Below are 22500 nucleotides of genomic sequence, written 5' to 3'. Positions count from 1 at the left end.
GATGCAGTCCCAGCTTCGCTGGGCTGGACACGTGGCGCGCATGCCAGACCATCGGCTGCCCAAAAGGCTCTTCTATGGCGAGCTGCAACAATGGAAGAGATCACACGGAGGTCAGAAGAAGCGCTTCAGAGATACTCTGAAAGTCTCTCTGAAAGCGTTTGATATCAACCCTGACTCCTGGGAGGAATCTGCAGTGGACCGTGACAAATGACGCGCTGCTGTGCACAAAGGTGCCAAGTTGTGCGAGGCCAACAGGACTGCTGCAGCTGTTCAGAAGAGGCAGGCCAGAAAGTCACGGGCAAACAAGCTCCCTGGCAATGATATTCCTGTCTTTGTCTGCCCCAATTGTTAGCGAACATTTCGTGCGCAGATTGGACTATTCAGCCATCTGCGCACTCACAGATAGATTCATGAGCATCCCCCCCCCACCACCACCACCCTGCCCCCATCCCCCAGCTGGATGACAACGATGGTCATCATCGATCTCGATGGACACACCACCACTGACTCGTTCTGTGCGGCATCTTCATTAGAGGAGTTATGACTGTCAAAATAAATAGACTCAAGCCCGTTACCTTGCATTTTAATAATAATAATAATAATAATGATAATAGTAATAAAAATAACAATAATAATAGTATTTATATCTCGCTGAATCTTGTGCAGAGACAAATCAAAGCGCTTTCGCACCAGTCATTCACACGCATGCATAACCCTAAAACTGCAGAAACTGAACACAAAGAAGAGGCAGAGAAGGGAGTCTATTTTGGGAAGAGGTGGGTTTTGAGGCCAGAGTTGAAAGAGCTGAGTGTGGAGACTTGACGAAACGAAAGAGGAAGTTCATTCCAATTGCAAGGTCCAGAAACAGAGAAAGAACGGCGGCCAACAGTCGAATGTTTGAATCTGGGTATGCGTAAACAGAGTGGATCCAAAGCCGATCGTAATGAACGAGATGGAGTGCAGAGGTGAAGGCAGCCACAAATGTGAATACATTTATAACATAGAGTGCTGATCTTGTACTTTATTCTATGTGAGACAAGGAGCCAGTGGAGATGTTGCAAAAGAGGAGCGATGCGCTCAGATCTTTTCTTTCTGAGGACGAGTCAGGCAGCAGAGTTTTGTATGCGAAAAATTTATTACAATACACACTCGCATCCTATGCATGGACATACACACAGACACAGACACACACACAGACTTACAACCCCCCCCCCCCACACACACACACATACACACAGAGGCGCGCGCGCACTATACACGGACATACACACTCTCAAACGCACCATCACCCTTTTTTTTCTTAAAGATGAAACGGATTTTAGTTGTGTCTCATGATTTACAATGAGGCATTTATTTAAGTACATTCCAATCATGTGCAGATGGAAAGACATTGATGATGACGTGGAAGACGATACTGAACGCGCTAACAGAACCACACAAACATAATCATGTTGACCAGAGACACCGGAAACATCTCCATCCATAGCCCACCAGGCATTACCCAGATCCGAACCATGGACACTACAGACCCATGGTCAGAAGCAATGCTCTAAACCAGTCAGCTTTGGCGCCCGTCTCTCTACAAGATGATCTATACCGCAGAGGTCTTTAAGTCTGGCTGCGTGGCGCGCGCACGTGCAGCAGTACATACATACATACATACAGAAAGAAAGAACAAAAGAAAAAAAAACCTATGAGGTGCGGGGAGGGGGGGGGGACATTCGGAAGGGAAGCGGCTGGAAAGGGAAGGAAGGGGGTGGGGGTGGGGGGGGGGGGGGGGGGGGGGGAGGGTAGGGGTTGTGGAGGCAACGGAGGTGAAGGAACTTTCACGAGATAATAATATAACAGGAAGAGGAAGACGTGTATGTGCATATCATAGATGCAGGGATAACCTATCCATATGAAGCAGGCCGCCAAGAGAGGGGGACGGGTGCCAGCAGCTTTGCCCTTTCACCACTTACCAGCCTTCTCACGTAGTCATCGCCAGATCCCCCACCCCCACGGGAATCCCCTGCCAAACACCCTGCCTGCATTACCCCGGCAGAAAAGACGTCAAAACTTGCCAGACGTGGTAGAATACCTAACTAGGCTGGGCTCTTACTTTTTTTCTTTTTCTTTTTTTTTTGTTTTTTTTTGTAGTGGCTTTATTTACGTTCCTTATGGCTTCACATTTTTCCAAAGCTCTTATCTTCACACAACACAGTTTCCACATCTCTGATGTCAGCACTGCTCTGTGATGCCGGTTCTGTGCCTTTATTGTCCTGTGTTCCCAAACTCTGGTGTAGTGATGATAACAGTAACAGTAAGACTTGCTTCATTACCAGACAAAGCGGCGAGTTCTTATGTACACCGTTGCTCAGTGCTCTCACGGATTTTTTAACTCACTCAGTACGGCCAGTCCTCTCTTCTTCTCTACACAGACCCCCTCGGATGTCCAGTGGGTGTCTGAATGACCCAACCTTTAGCTTCCGTCGTCAGAATTGTGGTATTCTTTGTCAACGTTCACGTCTTCAGTATAAGAGCGTTCCGCTTGCAATATTTTGATGATGGTAATTGGGATGAAACGCTGTTAACGTCCTCTCTTTCGCTGTTCGTATGGAAAGAGTTAAAATTCCACAGCTCCGTGTTCACAACACTTCTCATCTCTCTACCGGCTTGTTATGTCACGTCGTGGTTTATCTCCCTTCATCTACGAACCCACAGTTCCAGCAATAATGCACCTTCTATGTTCTTCAGCCCTGCAAACTGTAGGTTTCTGAATCTCTGTGCCAACATTGCGCTGAAACGACTTGGCCATGTCTGCGCTCTCTTCTGTGTCCTCACATTTTGTGTGTTATGATACTCTCGATTTTTTTTTTTTTTTTTTTTTCACAGTCATGAAAGCCACACTTTTTCGTATGAAACCTAAACTGTGCACCACAAGTGCCTGCACACACGCAAACACACACACACACACACACACACATATATATATATTGATTGATTGATTGATATGGATACTTATATAGCGCCTACCCTCGGTCGGAGGCCAAGCTCTAAGCGCTTTTCAAACACGGGGTCATTTGCACAACTGGCAGCCTTCCTGCGTGGAGCCGACTGACGGCTGCCACTGGGCGCTAATCATTCGTTTCCTGTGTCATTCAACCAGATTTCAGGCACGCACACATCTACACTCAGACAGACATGTAACATTTTACGTGTATGACCGTTTTTGTTTATCTACCCTGCCATGTAGGCAGCCATACTCCGTTTTCGGGGGTGTGCATGCTGGGTATGTTCTTGTTTCCACAACCCACCGAACGCTGACATGGATTACAGGATCTTTCACGCGCGTATTTGATCTTCTGCGTGCGTATACACACGAAGGGGGTTCAGGCACTAGCAGGTCTGCACATATGTTGACCTGGGAGATCGGAAAAAATCCCCACCCTTGACCCACCAGGCGCCGTCACCGAGATTCGAACCCGGTACCCTCAGATTGAAAGTCCAGCGCTTTAACCATTCGGCTATTGCGCCCGTCAATCTATATATAATTCTGACCTTCAAGATGCTTCTGCAGACTTTGAAAACACTGAACTGTATTTGGAACTGTTGTATATTTGTTGAACTTGTAAACAGACGTGTCGGTCAAAGGAAACACAGCAGTGCTTTTTGAGCCACATAAAACTTGTTTTCATTTCGATACTTCGTTACTGTTGGATCGAGTGAACACCGTAAGACAAAGGGACATGCATGGCGTTCCAGTTTCCAAACCACATTAAAAAAAAACAAAAAAAAACTGCACAAAATCAGCTCGCCAAATTTAGACGAAAGGATGCACGGTAATAATTGACAGTTTCACACACACACAAATGGATAAGGTTTCCTCGCGGTTCGACACGAAAACCCCGTCTTTCTTTGTGTGTTTCTAAATCAGTTGCACAGAAACTGATTAGGAAAGGGAAAGCATGTACTTGTCCAAGACTTCGCCAGACAGATATGTACAAGAGAGTCTCTGTAAATAGAGACGTGTTTGTAGAGAGTGATAAATGAGTAATGAGTTCAGTACGGCAACTCCATTAGAAAAGCTATGACTTTTCAATAGACTCAAGCCCGTCGTCTTGCCTTTTATACAGAAATTGATTATATATCAACGGTGGCATGAACGCATACAAACTGGTATGCATGCATGCACGCACACACACACACACACACACACACACACACACACACACACACACACACACACACACACACACACACACACTCCGGCCATATACCCCCTTCTTCCCCCCCGCCCCCCTCTCTCTCTCTCTCTCTTTTTGTGTGTGTGTCTAATATAACATAAAATGGAAAGACGTTAAACTGAAGACAACTACTACCACTCCCTAATAAGCGAGTAATATGACATGTATCATCACGTGTGTATCTTTCCGCGTCTCCGTATTTCAAACGACCTGCCATGTATATCAAATAAGGGACTTTTACATATGGTCAGTTTTGCTTTGCACACGGTTTCACGAGTGACGTATCTGAAAGGTCCGTGATGCACTTTCCACAGCAAGTAAATATTTTTTTTTCTTTCATATGGTCACGGAGACTCTCCGCCTCTGCCTCTCTCTCTCTCTCTCTCTGCTTGTGAGCGTGTGTGCGTAGTGGCGTGTGTGTGTGCGCGTGTATGTGTGTTTGTATGCATGCAAGCGAGTATGTGTGCGTGTGCGTTTGCATGTGTGCTTGCTTGTTTTCCTTGATTTGGATCTTAAGTAAGAGAATCTTAAGCACACTTTATATTTTTCTTCTTCTTTTTTTTTTTCTTCTAAGATTTGAAGTAAATGTCCCCTCTCTTTCTTACATAATATCCAAGTGTGTGTGTGTGTGTGTGTGTGTGTGTGTGTGTGTGTGTGTGTGTGTGTGTGCATGTGCGTGTATGTGTGCGTATCTCTATGTGTGTACGTCTGTCTACCTGGGACTAGAAATTTCCAATCTGTCGAACAATCCACCCACCCATTCACCCGTGCCTCCAATATTCCCCCTATTCTACTCCTTTGCTCTTTTTTTTTTTTTTTTAACCCTCCTCCATCCGTCTCCCTCCTTCCCCTTCTCCCCTCCCCCCCCCCCATTTCCCCTCCCACTCCTGTCTCTTTCTCCGTCTCCTACCAACCCCCCCCCCCCCCCCCCACACACCCCACCCCGTCCCCCCGCCACCACCTCCCCCTACTTTCCCCCCCTTGCTAAGGAAACTCACCTCCTACGCAGTCAACAAGGCTACAGGCGAGGGAGGAGGGCGCATGGAGGCTAACACACGGTTGCCGGAGCAACGCGTCATTAGACATGACGAAGCTACGGATTGGCTCCTTTACCGCCACCCCCCCACTCCCCCCCCCCCCCCCCCCCCCCCCCCCCCGCGCCACCCCCTCTCTCTCTCTGTCCGTCTGTCTCGTCCTCTCTCTACTAACCTTCCTCTGTCTCATTCGCTCGCAGCCCCCCCCCCAACCTCCCATCACCAGCACCCCACCCCACCCCACCCCCCTCTTTCCCTTTTTCCTTCCTCTCACCTTGGTTTCTGCCTAAATATGGTCAAGCCGCCGTGAGCAGCATGTTGGGTTCTAGATGATCTTGTCCCCATTTCCTCCACGCCACTCGCCCCCCCCCCCCCCCCCCCCCCCTCCCTCCCCACCCACCTCCCAATCCCACTCCCCACCCTTCCCCCCCACCCCTCGTCAACCACCTCCTCTGTAAACCCTCACGCACCCATCCCCGTTCTTCCCTCCCCCCCTCTAACCCCCCACCCCCTCCCCCCCTAGACATCTCCCATCCTCCCCACCCCCACCCCCTCCTCCTCTTTCTCCTCCCTCCTCCACCTGACTTTTTTTTTTTCGTTGTTGTCGCAGCAAGCAAGCAAGCAAGCAAGCGAACAAGCGCAGCAGGTGACAGACCCTGTTGTACACCTTGACGGAAAAGACGGCACCGAATCTTAAAAAGATGGCACCGGTGTTCAGGTGAACAAGTTCCTCCGTCCCTGCTGTTTCCGGTAAACCTCTCCTCCTTCTCCTCCTCCCGCCTCCTCCTTCTTCCTCCTAAGCCTCTTCCATCTTCGTCTTCATCATCATCATCATCATCGTCGTCGTCGTCGTCACCGTCATAATCATTCAATTTTCGTTTTACTCTTTCTTATCATCCTTTTTTTTTTCTTCTTCTTCTTCTTCTTCTTGAGAGGTATCCAAGTGAATATCTACCTTCTGTCCGCTCGACTTCCACTCAAGTTTATTTTCTCTTCAGCACTACCATCTTCTTGCATCTTCCGTCGTCGTCATCTTCATCATCATCATCATCACGATTATTATTATCATCATTATCATGTTAATGGTTTTTTTTCTTTCGCCTCTCCATAGTCGTCATCATCATCATCATCATTATTATTGTTACATTCATGGGTTTTCTTTTTTTTTCTTCTTCTGGTTCTTCCTGTTGACAGTCTAGCTGATCGCAGAAGATCACATCAGGGCTGCCAGTCTTCTCTTGTTCATCTTCTTCCCCCTCTTCTTCTTCTCACTTCTCAAGTCAGGATAACGAGCTGGACCTGGCTAACGCGTTAAAAATTAACCCCACCCCCCACCCCCACCCACCCCTATCTGTGGCATCGGGAGTGCGCTCTTTGAAGTCTACTCCCTTTCAATCTACTCCAAATTTTGCTGGAAACCGGTTCCTTTATGATCTTACCCATCATTCTGGGAGGCAAGCAATTTTCCTTGCTTGATCTAAATCCGCGGATTGAAATATAATTTATAATTAAAAAAAAAAAAAAAAAAAAATGAGGAAAGGAATTTTTGCTTGCTCAACCTCCACGAAATTACATTGTTATTAATGATACTATTTCTAATGGAATCAGTGACTTTCATGACAAAAAAACAAACAAACTATATGCATGGACGTTTAAGTTAAACAAAGGACATACAAACAGAGTGCAGAGGGAGCTAGAAATAATGAAGTGTGGATGCTGTTTTACCGTCCATTAAAACACATTACCTTAACCTTTTGTAACGAACTAGTTTGTTGAGCATTCTCAATACCCCCTTTCTGTCGGTATCGCCATTTGTATTAACTCACTAATGATTAGATTATCATATTTGTGTGACTAAACTATCACATTGCCACATACAGCGATAGTGATCTTTTATGCTTGAGATAAAACAAGCAGTTTTAACATCCTGCATAGTTCACCAAGTCACAAGTTTTCGTATGTTATAAGAAGACGCCCCCACTTCTTCGACGTTTCTTCTCTCCCCCCACCCCCCCATCCCCCGTCCCCCCCCCATCGCATACACAGTCATCTACACCCCCTTCTCTTCCTCCCTCCCCCCCCCCACTCCACCGGTTGTTCGTCACTTGTTTTTCGTTCACGCAGCAGAGAGTCTGAATGTCTTGTCTCACGTGACGCAAGCCTGGCATCATGGGTGGATGGATGGCACTTGGAGCCAGACATCTCTGCTCTCCTCGTGCGGGGTTCCCATAGCTTCTGGCATGTTCTGGCAGTGCCGTTTCTGCAGCCAGACTCTCTTGTTTTCTGCCCGTGGTGTTTGGTGTCCCAGACATCCAATTTTCTGCCCCGAGATTTTGTATCCGATGCTTTTTTTACAAGGCGATTCTTCTTCAAACTCACCCGTCAAAGAAACCATACCTTAACGACGTCATGAACATTAACAGTTTAACTCTCTCCATACGAACGGCGAAAGAGACGACGTTAACAGCGTTTCACCCCAATTACCACCATCAAAATATTGCAAGTGGAAGGCTCTTATACTGAAGAGGTGTTTGTTGACAAAGAATACCACAATTCTGACGACGGAAGCTAAAGGTTGGGTCATTCAGACACCCACTGGACATCCGCGGGGTCTGTGTAGAGGAGAAGAGAGGACTGGCCGTACAGAGTGAGTTAACCTTTTGTAACGAACTAGTTTGTTGAGCATTCTCAATACCCCATTTCTGTCGGTTATCGCAGTTTGTATTAACTCAGTAATGATTAGATTATCATATTTGTATGATTAAACTATCCCACTGCCACAAAGGCTTTGAAATTGTGTCAAATGAATACAGCGATATTGATCTTTTATGCTTGAGATAAAAAAAAAAAAGCAGTTTTAACATCTTGCATAGTTCACCAAGTCACAAGTTTTCGTATGTTATAAGAAGACGCCCCCACTTCTTCGACGTTTCTTCTCTCCCCCCACCCCCCCATCCCCCCGTCCCCCCCATCGCATACACAGTCATCTACATCCCCTTCTCATCCTCCCTCCGCCCCCCCCCCCTCCCACTCCACCGGTTGTTCGTCACTTGTTTTTCGTTCACGCAGAAGAGAGTCTGAATGTCTTGTCTCACGTGACGCAAGCCTGGCATCATGGGTGGATGGATGGCATTTGGAGCCAGACATCTCTGGCCTCCTCGTGCGGGGTTCCCATAGCTTCTGGCATGTTCTGGCAGTGCCGTTTCTGCAGCCAGACTCTCTTGTTTTCTGCCCGTGGTGTTTGGTGTCCCAGACATCCAATTTTCTGCCCCGAGATTTTGTGTCCGATGCTTTTTTTTACAAGGTGATTCTTCTCCAAACTCACCCGTCAAAGAAACCATACCTTAACGACGCCATGAACATTAACAGTTTAACTCTCTCCATACGAACGGCGAAAGAGACGACGTTAACAGCGTTTCATCCCAATTACCATCATCAAAATATTGCAAGCGGAACGCTCTTATACTGACGAAGTGAATGTTGACAAAGAATACCACAGTTCTGACGACGGAAGCTAAAGGTTGGGTCATTCAGACACCCACTGGACATCCGAGGGGTCTGTGTAGAGAGAGGAGAAGAGAGGACAGGCCGTACTGAGTGAGTTAACACCGAACGGGTTCTAACATGAGTACACGACTGCAAGCCAGCGCTGTTTAGCGCGTCTTATTAGCTTGCAGACAGCCAAACAGCAGGTACAAAGGAACAAAGTCAAAATCTTCAATATGACCGGCCCAGTTTTGTCGGTGCGAAATTTGCTGTGCATCTTTCGGTGTCAAAGAACCCTCTGTGGTATCGTCTTCTTTGAATCAAATGCACGTTCTCTGAGTCTGATTTTTTTTTTCTCGTGTAGAATGACAAGATAGTGAAGGGAAAAACGTGTAGGTATTGAATTCTTCCGTCATCAGCAACAACGAATAAACAACCTTATAAAAGACGTATTGTATGAACATGTTAGGGTTCGAAAGAGGTGGGCGAGGGTTTGAACCTTTCACAAACAGCAAAGAGTGGGTGGTGGGAGTGGACAGAGTTGGGGAGAGGGGAGGGGGAGGGACGGGGAGGGGGGGGGGGGGTAGGCGAAGGGCATCCGAACTCTCTCTCTCTTTCTTTCTCTCTCTGTGTGTGATGAACAGAGCCGCCGACTGCTGTGTCGTCACCTTTGGACGCAATGCTTTTCACCAGTGTGGTCACACTTGTCAGAAGATGCGCGGTTTCCATCCAGACGACAAACGTTCTTGTCGTACGGATGCGTTATACTGTTCAACAGCTTGATTTTTCACAGAGAGAAATGGTTCGTGATGCATGTAGTTATATCAAAGTTGAAAACAACAACAACAACAACAACAAAACACAAAACAAAGCAACCAACAAAGTCCTAAATCATTTCTGTGACAGTTCCTTTCACTGGTAGTATTAAAAGCTAGCTCGTTTTTTATTTGTTTGTTTGTTTGTTGTTGTTGTTGTTTGTTTGTTTTGGGTTTGTTTGTTTTTTTACTACGAAAATAAACAATCGAACAGCACTTACTTGCAGGGATAGGCAATGACATGCTGGAGGTGTATATCCATGTCTTTGACATCTGTTCGAACGATCAACTTATATCTAAGTGATGAAGTGATTGATATACTTCTGGCAGCTTGTAGAAGAAGAACTGCACTCTGTAAATTTACCATCATCATCATCATCATCGTCATCTTCGATCCATTTTAATCCCATTTTCCTAGATCCTTCCTTCCTTTCATCTTTCTTTCCTTCTTCATTGCGTGTTCCCTCAAGGATAATCAGCCACTTGGTTCACATCACCAAAATCACCACCGTCATCATCACCCACCCCCCACCCTCAGCCACTTGGCTCACATCACCAAAATCATCACTACCATCATCATCAACCACCCCCCACCCTCAGCCACTTGGTTCACATCACCACCATCATCACCACCGTCATCAACCACCCCCCACCACCCTCAGCCACTTGGTTCACATCACCACCATCATCACCACCGTCATCATCAACCACCCCCCACCCTCAGCCACTTGGTTCACATCACCACCATCATCATCATCACCCCCACCCTCAGCCACTTGGTTCACATCACCAAAATCATCACCACCGTCATCATCACCCACCCCCCACCCTCAGCCACTTGGTTCACATCACCAAAATCATCACCACCATCATCATCACCCACCCCCCACCCACCCACCGGGGCTCTTCTGCTTCCCTTTCTTCCTTTTTCTTTTTCTCTCTCTCTTTCCTTTTTTCCGCATTCCCTGTTCTCTCCTTTCCTCTCTCTCTCTCCTTCTCCTCTCATGATACACCGTTGCATGGTTCACAATGGCTCTCTTTCTGGCTCTCACGGAATGTCTGTGGCTGCCTTCTGCGATCAATGGCGTGGTGGTCTGGCCCTCAGGCTGTTTACTGAGCTGTCCCCCAGACTCTAAAAGGCTTTGGATGCTGCGAAGATTTTAGTCTTTCTTTTTGTCAGAGATCTGTCTGCTGCTATATGTATGTTTAATCAAATCCTCTCTCTGTGTCCACCTCTGTAACATAAAACGTGGCGATTCAAACAAGTTTTCTCCGTCTGAGAGTCATATTCGGGGGATATTTCGATGTTGTGTGCTGACATATCATGAGTTTATCCAGGTGCATCTTGCTTTTCATCAATTTGCAAGTCTTGTATTAATCTGTCGCGAAATATTTCTATTCACCAAGGTTATCATGATATTAGCTCTATCTCGTGTTTTGAGTTCACTGATGCAAAATGAAGCTGCTGGGTGTTACTTCAATAGATAATGCATAATCCGGACTCTTGTTGCTGGTAGGAAGGAGCACACTGACTGGTTTAGTATGCGTGGACATCTTCTGTGACAGCAACCATGTTGTGGAAATAAGGTGAACTGAACTTTGTGAAGAATAATTATGTAATAACTTCTTTTGTTGAGATTACTTGGAGGGAAAATGTATTGAAAGCTGGTTATGTTTGAGAAAGAAACGATTCTTAAGATATGTCAAGAGGGGGTGAAACAGACAGACAGACAGAACGCAGGACAGTTTAATTGTCAGGCCATTTGCCCATACAACGAAGTGAGCAAAGTATGGAAAAAAATATGTATCGACTTAAAAATCACGATCACATTCACACATATTGTCTATTTTTTAACGCTTTGAATACAAAAAGGGATAGATTACAAACAATTCTTTCGTTTACATTGGCCAGCAGAAGTGCAAGTTTAAACATGGATGGTTGTAATTAGAACTTTTCTGGCATTAGCTCCTTCTGGATTTATTTGTATTTATAGCACGTTAACAAAAAGTGAAGTTCTGTTTCTGGGACATTGACACAAACAGGACAGTTAACATTTCTGTTCACATCACGTTTGTACTGTAAAAAAAATAGCAATTCAGTGGAGACATTCCACTCATGAATCTCGAGAAAACGCTACGAATTTTGATGTTGGCAATTTGAAGTAAACGACAACTTGGTGAAAAAGAATGTCTTTTAGAGGTGTAGACATAATAGGATGCATGTGACTCTAACTTGGATGCCAGTCTTGTTTAAAATAGTCGATAAGTCTCTGTTTGAAAGCCGTTAGAAACATTTCCGAGTTATCAACACCCTGATATTCCTAACCTTCTCCAAAACCAAATTTGTATAAAAGATTCTAACTTTACAAGCCCAAGTCACATAATTCTAGTTCTGCAGGTTCAGAAGCATATCATAAGCTTTCTTGGGATGTTTATCGTTTTCCATCTGCGCTATTCGTAACCAGAATTTCACACATTGTACGTGTTGCAATATGTAATGGGTATCTTCCCGTTTTCCTGTATATTAAGTATTTTGGAGATTTATTATTTACACCCATGAATCGTTTAAGAGCAAACAAGTGATCTCTTTCGATTTGGTCTTGGTTGTATGTCATCCCCAGATTTCAGCACCATAGGTCAAGAATGGCTGTATTTGGCAATCAAGGCAATCAAAGAGCTTAAAAAAGACAGTCGGCAAATGCTCACCTATCGACCACAATATCCTAATGATTGCAATCGTTCATTTTTTGCCTTTTCTGCAAAGTCAGACATAGTGTGTGCAAACCTTTATTTTGTTGACAAAAAGATACGAAAGTATTTGTACATATTTACAATTTTCAGGTCATTTCCATCAAAAACAACAACAACAACAACAACAACAACAAAACAAACAAACAAACAAAAATAACAAAACAAAAAACAAAAAAAACCCCAAAAAACCCACATTTTTCTCTCAAGGCGTGATGACCACCATTACGGAAAATAACAACTCTGGATTTATCCATATTTACAATAAGATCAAGACTCTTAGCTGTGTCAGACAGAATATTTAACTGTGTCTGGAGACCAATTATAGAGTCAGATATTAGCACAATGTCATCAACAAATAACAGAATCAGAATTTGTATCAAATCTGGTGTCAATTCAACACCGTGGCTACAAACTCAATTATATCATTTGTTAACTCATATATAAACAAAGGAAATAAGACTGGTGAACATACTTCTCCTTGTTTCAGGCCTCGTGGGCACAAAAAAGCATCTGTTAAATCACCACCAACACGTACTCTTGCTTTTACAACCGAATACATTGACTTAAAAACATTCAGTATCTTACCATACAACCCATTCTTACACAATACGGCCCTTAACTTTCCTCTACATACAGTGTCAAATGCTTTACGAAAATCCATAAACGCTACATGCAGTTTTCTGTATCTTACAAGCAGTTTTTGTACCACAGCAGAAAGAGTGAAGATGTGATCTGCTTTTCAACAACAATAATAATAATAGTAGCAGTAGCAGTAGACTAGTAGTAGTAGTAGTAGTCGTAGTAGTATTCATATAGCGCTGAATCTTGTGCAGAGACAATCAAAGCGCTTTCACACCAGTAATTCACATGCCTGCACAACTCTAAAACTGGAGAAACTGAAGACAAGGAAGAGGCAGGTATTCGCACAGCTGATCGAATTTCATCCGCAGTTATCGCCTCATTCATTGAATCAGAATTAGGAAATGCACCAAAGGGTGGATTATCAAGTTCTTCACCGTGATTTATATTGTTACCATCATTACAACCACCACCACCACCATGATCTTCACTTATGTTTAGGTCATTAAAACATTATGAAAGTGTTCAAACCATTCATTGCTCGTAATTGCGCTTTGCACAGAGGGTCGTGGTCTCACTGAACGAACCGTATTCCAGAACTCTCTTGCATTGTTTAGACCATCTTGTGAATCATGCAGAATGTCATCTTTGAGCAAATTTCTTTTTATATTTCAATAGCTTTTTGTACTGTTTCATATTCTCGCAATAAGCTAACCTGTCAGTATCGAGGTGGCATTTACCCAGCTGTCGACGCTGCAGACGCAAAAGTGTTCTACTCTGTTTGCATTCAAGATGGAACTATGCTCTTCTCTTTCCACCCCCAACATGTATTGTTTCCTTCATGCACTCACCAGTGTATACGAAACATGCATTGAATTCAGCAAGTGCTTGGTTGACATCATATTCAATTAAAAACACTGCTTCATCCAAAAAAATAGTCTTAACACAGTCGCTACGCATTCTGTCATAAAATGTGTCATGGTTGTCATTGTCCCATTTGTACCTGGTTGTTGAAAACGTTTTATAGTTCAAGCTTTGCTCAGGATGTACAACATTTTCATCTAGAACAATAGGCATTTCAATAGAAGCATGTTTTGTTTCAACCATGGGCACAATGTTAAAGTATGTACACACTTACTTAGTTATGAATTTGAAGTCCACAACACTACATCCACAAGGAGATACATACGTGTAGTCCCCTGAAAAAGTATGTGATTTCAATCCATTTAGGAGGTAAAGACAGACAGACAGACAGAGAAAGAGAGAGAGAGAGAGAGAGAGAGAGAGAGAGAGAGAGAGAGAGAGAGAGAGAGAGATCTCCAGTGTATGATGCATTCCTGTGTCTGAAAATACCACTAAAAGGACTGGTCGGCCAGACGAATCAAAAACATTTCTCTTCAGTAACTGGAGTAAAACGGGCGAATGAAGGGTATGATAATTAGATCGTGCAACTTGGTAGAGACAGACAGGAAGGGGGTTGGGTGACGGGTGAGGCAGAAGTATGGGGGTAGAGGGGGGGGAGGAGAGTGAGAGACAGAGACACACACACAGAGGGAGAGAGAGAGAGAGAGAGAGAGGGAGAGAGCGAAAGAGACAGACAGACAGAGACAGTTATAAAGGTTAAAAGCGATACGACAGCGTGCCCCCCCCCCCCCCCTCCGCCTTCTCTCTCTTCCATCCTGCCTTCTCTTTCTGTATGTTAGTCCTCTGCATCTCACCTTCTCTCTCTCTCTCTCCCTCCCCCCCCCCCTCTCTTTCTCTCTCCCTCTCTCTCGTTTCAGTTTCTGAAGGAAGCGTCACACTGCGTTCGGAAAAAAAATCCACATTATGCTACACCACATCTGCTAGGCAGAAGATGCCTGACCAGCAGCATAGCCCAACGCACGCGCGTTTGGTCAGGCCTTCAGTGCATACATACGAAGGTCATTCAATAAATAAGGTGAATTTTTCGGTATAAGGACTTCTAATACAGATAGAAGCTTACTTTTTTTTTTTTTTTTTTTTTTTTTTTTTTTTTTTTTTGTGCTTTACTTCTTTTTCACATGGATTTAATTTGTTTTGCAGATTAAAAAAAACTTTGAGAGTTTTGGTGAATAACAAAGATGGCCGACCAAGAAGCATGCTCCAGGATTGAACAGCGGTCAGTTATCAAGTTTTTGGTTGCTGAAGGGTGCAAACCAGTTGAAATTCATAGGAGAATGTCAACTGTGTATGGTGCCACATGTTTCAGCCGAAAAAAATGTCTACAAGTGGGCTAAATTGTTTAAAGAAGGACGGAGCAGTGTTGAGGATGAAGACAGGTCTGGAAGGCCTACAGAAGTGAGGTCTCCTGAGGTGATCGAATCAGTCAATGACCTCATTCAGTCTGACAGAAGGGTGACAGTGGATGACATTGCAAGGACTTTGAGCTTATCTGTTGGGACAGCACACAAAATTGTCCATGATGACCTTGGCTACTCGAAGGTCAGCTGCCGGTGGGTGCCAAAGATGCAAGGCCTCACACAGCAGCCCGAACGGTGCAGACCATCAACGAGCTGGGCTGGGAACTGCTCCCTCATCCCCCTTACAGCCCAGACCTTGCCCCTTCAGACTTTCACCTGTTTGGTCCCTTGAAAGCGTTCACGAGAGGCACGAAGTGACGATGAAGTCAAAAGTGTTGTGAGCGACTGGCTGAGACATCAGTCCAAAGATTTTTACGCTGAGGGAATACGGAAGCTTGTGCACAGATGGGAAAAGTGTGTGACAGTGCTGGGAGACTACGTTGAAAAAAAAAAAAGTAAGCTTCTATCTGTATTAGAAGTCCTTATACCGAAAAATTCACCTTATTTATTGAATGACCCTCGTATAATAATGTCTGTGCTCCTAACAAAGTGAATTTCTTCCACAGAATTTTTTGCCAGAGGACAACACTTTTGTCGCCAGGGGCTTCCTCTTCAGACCCGGCACCGGGTGTGTGCTGTAAACGGGAGCTAGGCTTATCGCCTCATCCGAATGACCCCACACGCTAAGTTTGAATTTCCAGTCAAACTTGGGAGAAAAGAACGAGACCGTGATTAGAACCCAGAGACCCTCACGGAGAGAGTGTACTGGCGACTGGCAACTATCATTGGTGGAAGTATAAAAAAAAGAAAAAAAAAAGCATCATCAACAACGACACCTGGAGTCAAGGAATGGTCGCAGCAGCAGCAGTAGCAACAGCAGCAGTAGTAGCAGCAACATTACTGATGGTACCTCCGGTTGTTGCATTTCTATTTTTTTCTTCTTTTTTTTTTCTTTTTTTTTTTTGTTCGTTAATGAGCAGAACTGATCAAAGCTCCTTGTCTGAAGGTAGCAGCTGGGACTGGCAGGAAAAGAGGACGGCGACAAGCGAACCGCTCTCGTTAGACCAGCAAAAAAAAAATGACAGGCAGGCACCTCTGAAGATGGCAAGGAAAAACGAGAAGCATAAAATCAATGTGAAGGATGGGGAAGAGATACAGGCGAGTACGGAGGAGACATGTCCTGTCATATTTTCCATCTTTTTTTTTTGTTGCGATTGTGCGTAGTCGAAGGAAATGGTGAGGGGGAAAACGATGGTCTCTCTCTCTCTCTCTCTCTCTCTCTCTCTCTCTGTGTGCCCCGCTCTCTCTCCGACCCCCCCCCACCCCCTCTCTCCTCTATCTCTTCCTTCAAACCCCTCTCAAACGTTCACCGGACAGAACAGCGGGAGGACAGGTATGGACGAACGACTGCGTTTTTGTCATTTTTCTGTGGACGGCTTGCAACGTTAACAGTTACAGAGGTAGGCGTGTACTAGGTGTTTCGATTCAAGCCATTTGATGGACGCACACACACACACGCACACACAAATTCAAGGTAAAGTCCTATTTTTTAGCATCCTAAATCCAGGAACCTAGTTTACAGGCAATTCCCGTGCATGTGATGGAGTCTCCCGTCGGTCCGACGGATGAGTAGGCACCTAGGTAGGCTTATCTGTCGGTGTGTGTCCTCATAATTTAGGGGAGAAGAGGCCGATTCTGGATGCGCAGAAATTCAGGGACCTAGTTTACAGGCAATTCCCGTGCATGTATGAAACGATATTACCATTAGTGGACGTTGTAATCCATTTCAGTGGATTTCGACTCTTACTTCATACGTTATTTTACTCAATTTTTTATGCGAATTCAGTCACTAAACTAACGTGCAACCTTCTTGCTTGTTCCGGTTTTGGTCAACCATGAAAATGTAACCACTAGGTGCAATAATTTCGGACGCCAAAATGGGACATTACAGAGAAATGGCGCCTACAACTAACTGAATACACACCAGCACCCACTGTATATGTTTATGTTTGCCCACGAAAGAACTGACCAGACTTAATAAGCTTTCTCGAATGCGGCAGCAGATGTGACCAGAAAAAACAAAAAAACAAAAAAAAACCAACAACCGAAGCTCATGTCGACAGGAACATCTCTCCTTGGATCAGCCAATATATAAAAAGAAAACCCCCACTCCAATACACCCTGACAGACAAGGTGTTAGAGAAGAAGATGTCAGGGAGGCGGGGGGGTGGGGCTGGGGGGTGGGGGGGGTAAGGAAAAGAAATCTATGGAGAGTGATGCTGAGAACCGTGTACCGGACATGCCTTGTCATTCTTATCCCCCTTTGCCCCTTTCCTCTTCACGTAGCTGTGGGGGCGAGGGGGTTTGAGGGAGGAGGGAGAGGAAACAGAAACGAGGGTAAAAAGCTCACTCAGTCTCTCTGTCTCTCTCTTTTCCATCTCCCTCCCTCCTCCACTCTGGTGAGAGCTGAGGAAGGAGAGGTGTGGGTGAAAACCCGCCTTATTTTCTTGCCTGTCAAGAGTTCATGTACAACCTGCTTCTTTATAAAAAAAAAGAAAAAAAAAAAAAAAAAAAAAAAAAAGAGGGGAAAAAAAAAGAAAAAAAGAGGTAAAAAAAAGAAATAAAAAAGGTACAGCCCCAAAAAATAGAATACTTAGAGGACTTGCTCAAAATTCAACTGTGACTTTGCGATCACACTCGAAACGAGATGGAAAAGATATGTAAAGTTCCGTCTTTCCCAGCCTCTGACCTATCTTTTGCTAATGTTACTTTTCTTGCCTCCTCCTGAAAATAATCATATCAACTAACTGACAGACTGATGAATTGATTAACTAAATTATTGATTGCATTTGTCAGTGTGCTGCGTGTGCAGACACGAAAAAATCCACATGTGTGGCATAGCATTCTTTGCTGCTAAATCGAATTTTAGCGTGCTTTTTAAATCAAATGTTGCAATTTTTGTCAGCTTGAGGCAAAGTGAAGGTCGAGATGATCAGTCATTTTAAAAAGATATGTCTTTATGCCCATTAGACCAAGCAGCCTCAAGACATATCAGCATTATAATATGAACAAAATTTAGATGTTTCCAATGGGGAACAAAAATACGCCTTTTGAGATTCAGACCCAACGTCAATGTAACAGAAATGTCAGACCTTTAAAAGAAACCCCCCAAAAAAACTTTTGGTGGTCAATAGCCGAATGGTTAAAGCGCTGGACTTTCAATCTGAGGGTCCTGGGTTCGAATCTCGGTGCACCTGGTGGGTAAAGGGTGGATATTTTTTTCCGATCTCCCAGGTCAAGATATGTGCAGACCTGCTAGTGCCTGAACCCCCTTCGTGTGTATGCGCACGCAGAAGATCAAATACGCACGTTAAAGATCCTGTAATCCATGTCAGCGTTCGGTGGGTTATGGAAACAAGAATGTACCCAGCATGCACACCCCCGAAAACGGAGGATGGCTGCCTACATGGCGGGGTAAATAATATAAAAAAAAAAAACAACAAACAAACGGTCATACACGTAAAATGTTACATGTCTGTCTGAGTGTGTATGTGTGTGCGTCTGAAATCTGATTGAATGACATAGGAAACGAATGATGAGCGCCCAGTGGCAGCCGTCAGTCGGCTCTACCCAGGTAGGCAGCCTGTGGTGCAAATGTCCGCGTGTATGTAAAGCGCTTAGAGCTTGGTCTCTGACCGAGGATAGGCGCTGTAGAAGTATCCACATCAATCAATCAATCTACAGGGTTTTATTGAAATCGGGGAAACTGTCCTCAAGAAATCAGCACAAATACCAACACCTTTCTTGATCTCGTGGTGGCCTTCAACAGATTTCCCATTCCTTTTGATTAAAAACAACAACAACAACAACAAAACATCCACACACAGACGGCGTTAAAAAATCTATTTTTCAGCCTTTGCGTTTCTCACCCCCCCCCCCCCCCCCCCCCCCATTCTCCCCTGTACGTCTTATTTACGCGATATGACCACCCTCCTGACAACCTGAAGACAGACCAACCGTCGGACCACCTGTAACAACTACACTTTAATGGCAGAATTGCCAGTAGATCGTTAAACTCAGCACTACTTATTCATACATAATCCAGTGAACAGAGTTTACCTTGACGACCCCAACGCAAATGAAAGCACGTAAAACAAAGAGCATACAGGAACAAACGTTTCGTGTAATGTGCGTACTTAACACGCCCATAAATACGCACACACACACACACACACACACACACACACACACACACACACACACTATATATATATATATATATATATATATATATATATATATATATATATATACCGCACAGACGTTTTCATCCACGTGTACGTCCAGAGAATACAGCTGGCTCTAGCACGCAACCTCGGAAGAAGCCCGCTACGGCGGAAACTTCCAGGAGTTTGAGGACGTCGATAGGAACCACTCGCGTCAGACCGGCCACTAAAAACTCTGACAGACAGGCCGTCACTGAAGATGGCATGGGGAGGAAGAAAAAAAAAAGGGTGGGGGGGTGGGGGTGGGGGGGGGGGGAGGGAACGGATACCTACGGACGTAACACGTCATTTGTGTCTTCCTTTTCATTAAAACAAAACTCTTAATTTAACTCCTGTCTCCATCTGTCTGTCTGTCCGTCCGTCTGTCTGTCTGTAAGTCTATCTCTGTGTGAGAATGTGTGTGGCAGAGAGGGAGCGAGAAAGAGTGAGCGACAGAGAGAGAGAGAGAGAGAGAGAGAGAGAGAGGGTAGAAGACAGAAAGAGATAGAGGGAGAGAGAGAGAGCGAGCGAAAGGGGGAGAGAAAGAGAGAGAGAGGAGAGAGAGAGAGAGAGAGAGAGAGAGAGAGAAAGAGAGAGAGAGAGAGAGAGAGAGACGGGGGAGAGAGAGAGAGATGATGATGATGATGATATCGATAAAAATTTTGAGATGGAAGGAAAGACAAACAGAGGAATAAACTAATGCGGACAGGTAGAGGGGTCAGGAGGCGGAGAAACGAAACGAAACGAAACGAAACGAATTTTTATTTAACGAGGGTAGTGGAGTAAGCACAGCTGCTTTTTTTTTTTTATTTTTTTCATCCAGCCCTCAAGGGCAAAGAAGAAGAAAAAACCAAAAACAAACTAAAGAAAACAAAGGCAAACACACACACACACACACACACACACACACACACACACACACACACACACACACACACACACACACAATTACATATGAAAATAAAAGGCATAAACGAAAGCATGCACATTACCTAATTAAGTACGACACGACAGACTATTACTGAAAAGATCAAATCGTTAAGGGGAAAAAAAAGAGAGATAGATTGACAGAGATGGGTGAATCAAAAGCAGACTTCATTTTCTATTATTCATAAAAAATATCACTGACATTGGAACATAATCAGTACATTTTAGGATAAAGAGGTGCCAAGTTTGAGAGAGTCATTAGGTATATTAGTAAGTTAGATCTGAATTTTTTCAAAATTTGATTCCGTGTTTTAAGTTTCTGGGATTGGTGGGTGGCTGGGTGGAGGAGGATAGGGATGGTGGTCTAGGAACTACTGAGCACATACCCAAACAATGAAACAGAATCGGCCTGACGGTCTGCAACGAACAGAGTGACAGCAAGAAAATACGAGGCGGGGAGGGGGGGGGGGGGGGGGGGGGAAGAGGGTAGGGGGAGGAAGGAAGACGAACAGTAGGCGATGGGGTTCATTTATCTTGATTCTTATCGCGAAGCATATTCAGTTGACGTAGTTTTCCACCACCCTAGCTCCCTATATTCCTTTTGGCTCTCACCCCCACCATCCCCCAATTCTCTTTCTGAAACTTTTTTTCCCCCATGTCTTTGTTCATTACTGCTCTCCGCCCTTCTCACCTTCCTGATACCGTTTCACCCTTTCCTCTTGTCATTATCATCAAGTTATTCATTCCTATGAGGAACCATCCCAACGCTGATTGTCCTAAAACCCTCTTGGCCGAGAGAGTGGGGATGCAACTTGGGCAAGACACTCTCCACTATAATCAAATTCTCGCCCAGATAGTCGAGACAGCAGTTGCCTCCTCTGCTGTTGTGATGGTCATAGTCGGGACACGACTGACTATCAAAATGTTCATTTCTATAAAGAACAGCAGTGGTTCAAGCTCCTTGCCTTGGCAAGACCCTCAGGGACAGCAACTGGAACTGACAGAACAAGAAGAAATCGACAGGAACTTCCCTCATTAGACCGGCCACTAAAAAACCCTGATAGACAGGCCATCACTGAAGATGGCATGGCGGATGAGAAGAAAAAAAAAAAGGAAAAAAAGAATAAAAGGATGGAGAGAGAGACTGAGAGAACTCAAAACGTTTTTTTTTCTTTTATTCAAGGATTCAGATTTTAGGCATGGCCCATTCTTCCATTCTGTCCCGGCTAATCTACATCAGTTACAATTACACACATACATTTAATGGGAAAGTAAGAAAGAGAAGAAGAAAAATTCCTGCAGACGGAATATGATGAAGAATACAGACACAAACAGATAGGCAGATAGACAGATAGACAGACAAAGACACACACACACACACACACACACACACACACACACACACATATATATATATATATATATATACAGAGATTGACAGATGAATAAGAGGGAGAAAGAGAGAGAGAGAGGGGGGGGGAGAGAGAATAACATGTTCGGTACCCCTGTATCTTTTCATCTTCATCTCTCTCTCTCTCTCTCTCTGTCTGTCTGTCTGTCTGTCTGTCTGTCTGTCTGTCTGTCTGTCTCTCTCTCTCTCTCTCTCTCTCTCTCTCTCTCTCTCTCTCTCTCTCTCACGAGAAGTCGGCTGGAAATCACAGAACGCTTCATTATCTTGCCTGTCAATTATCGCCAAGAAGCCATGCACAGATTGCTAGTAAAACGATTCATGTGGGAAGGAATCAACAGAGAACACAAAAAAAAAATGTTGGCTCAAACACCACTGAAGAGAACACAACACAGTGCACTGTATCAAGTTTTCCTCCCCGTGCCTTTTCTTTCGTCGTCGTCTTCTTTGTTCGTGGGCTGCAGTTCCCACCTTCACTCGTATGTACACGAATGGGTTTTACGTGTATGACTGTTTTTACCCCGCCATGTAGGCAGCCATACTCCGTTTTCGGGGAGAGGGGGCGGGGGGGGGTGGGGTGCATGCTGGGTATGTTCTTGTTTCCATAACCCACCGAACGCTGGCATGGATTTACAAAATCTTTAACGTGCGTGTTTTGATTTTCTGCTTGCGTATACACACGAAGGGA

General features: G+C 44.6%; 1 protein-coding gene across 1 annotated transcript in view; it reads right to left on the bottom strand.

The window, feature by feature from the left end:
• The window catches only part of LOC143293871 (uncharacterized), a 431915-nt gene that overhangs the window by 208976 nt on the left and 200439 nt on the right, over positions 1–22500 (bottom strand). The window lies entirely within an intron of this gene.

This window comes from Babylonia areolata, chromosome 19 (assembly GCF_041734735.1).
Source record: "Babylonia areolata isolate BAREFJ2019XMU chromosome 19, ASM4173473v1, whole genome shotgun sequence".
In the NCBI taxonomy this organism is placed as follows: Eukaryota; Metazoa; Mollusca; class Gastropoda; order Neogastropoda; family Buccinidae; genus Babylonia; species Babylonia areolata.
The sequence above is the reverse complement of the archived record's forward strand: the minus strand, read 5'-3'. Positions and strand labels throughout refer to the sequence as shown.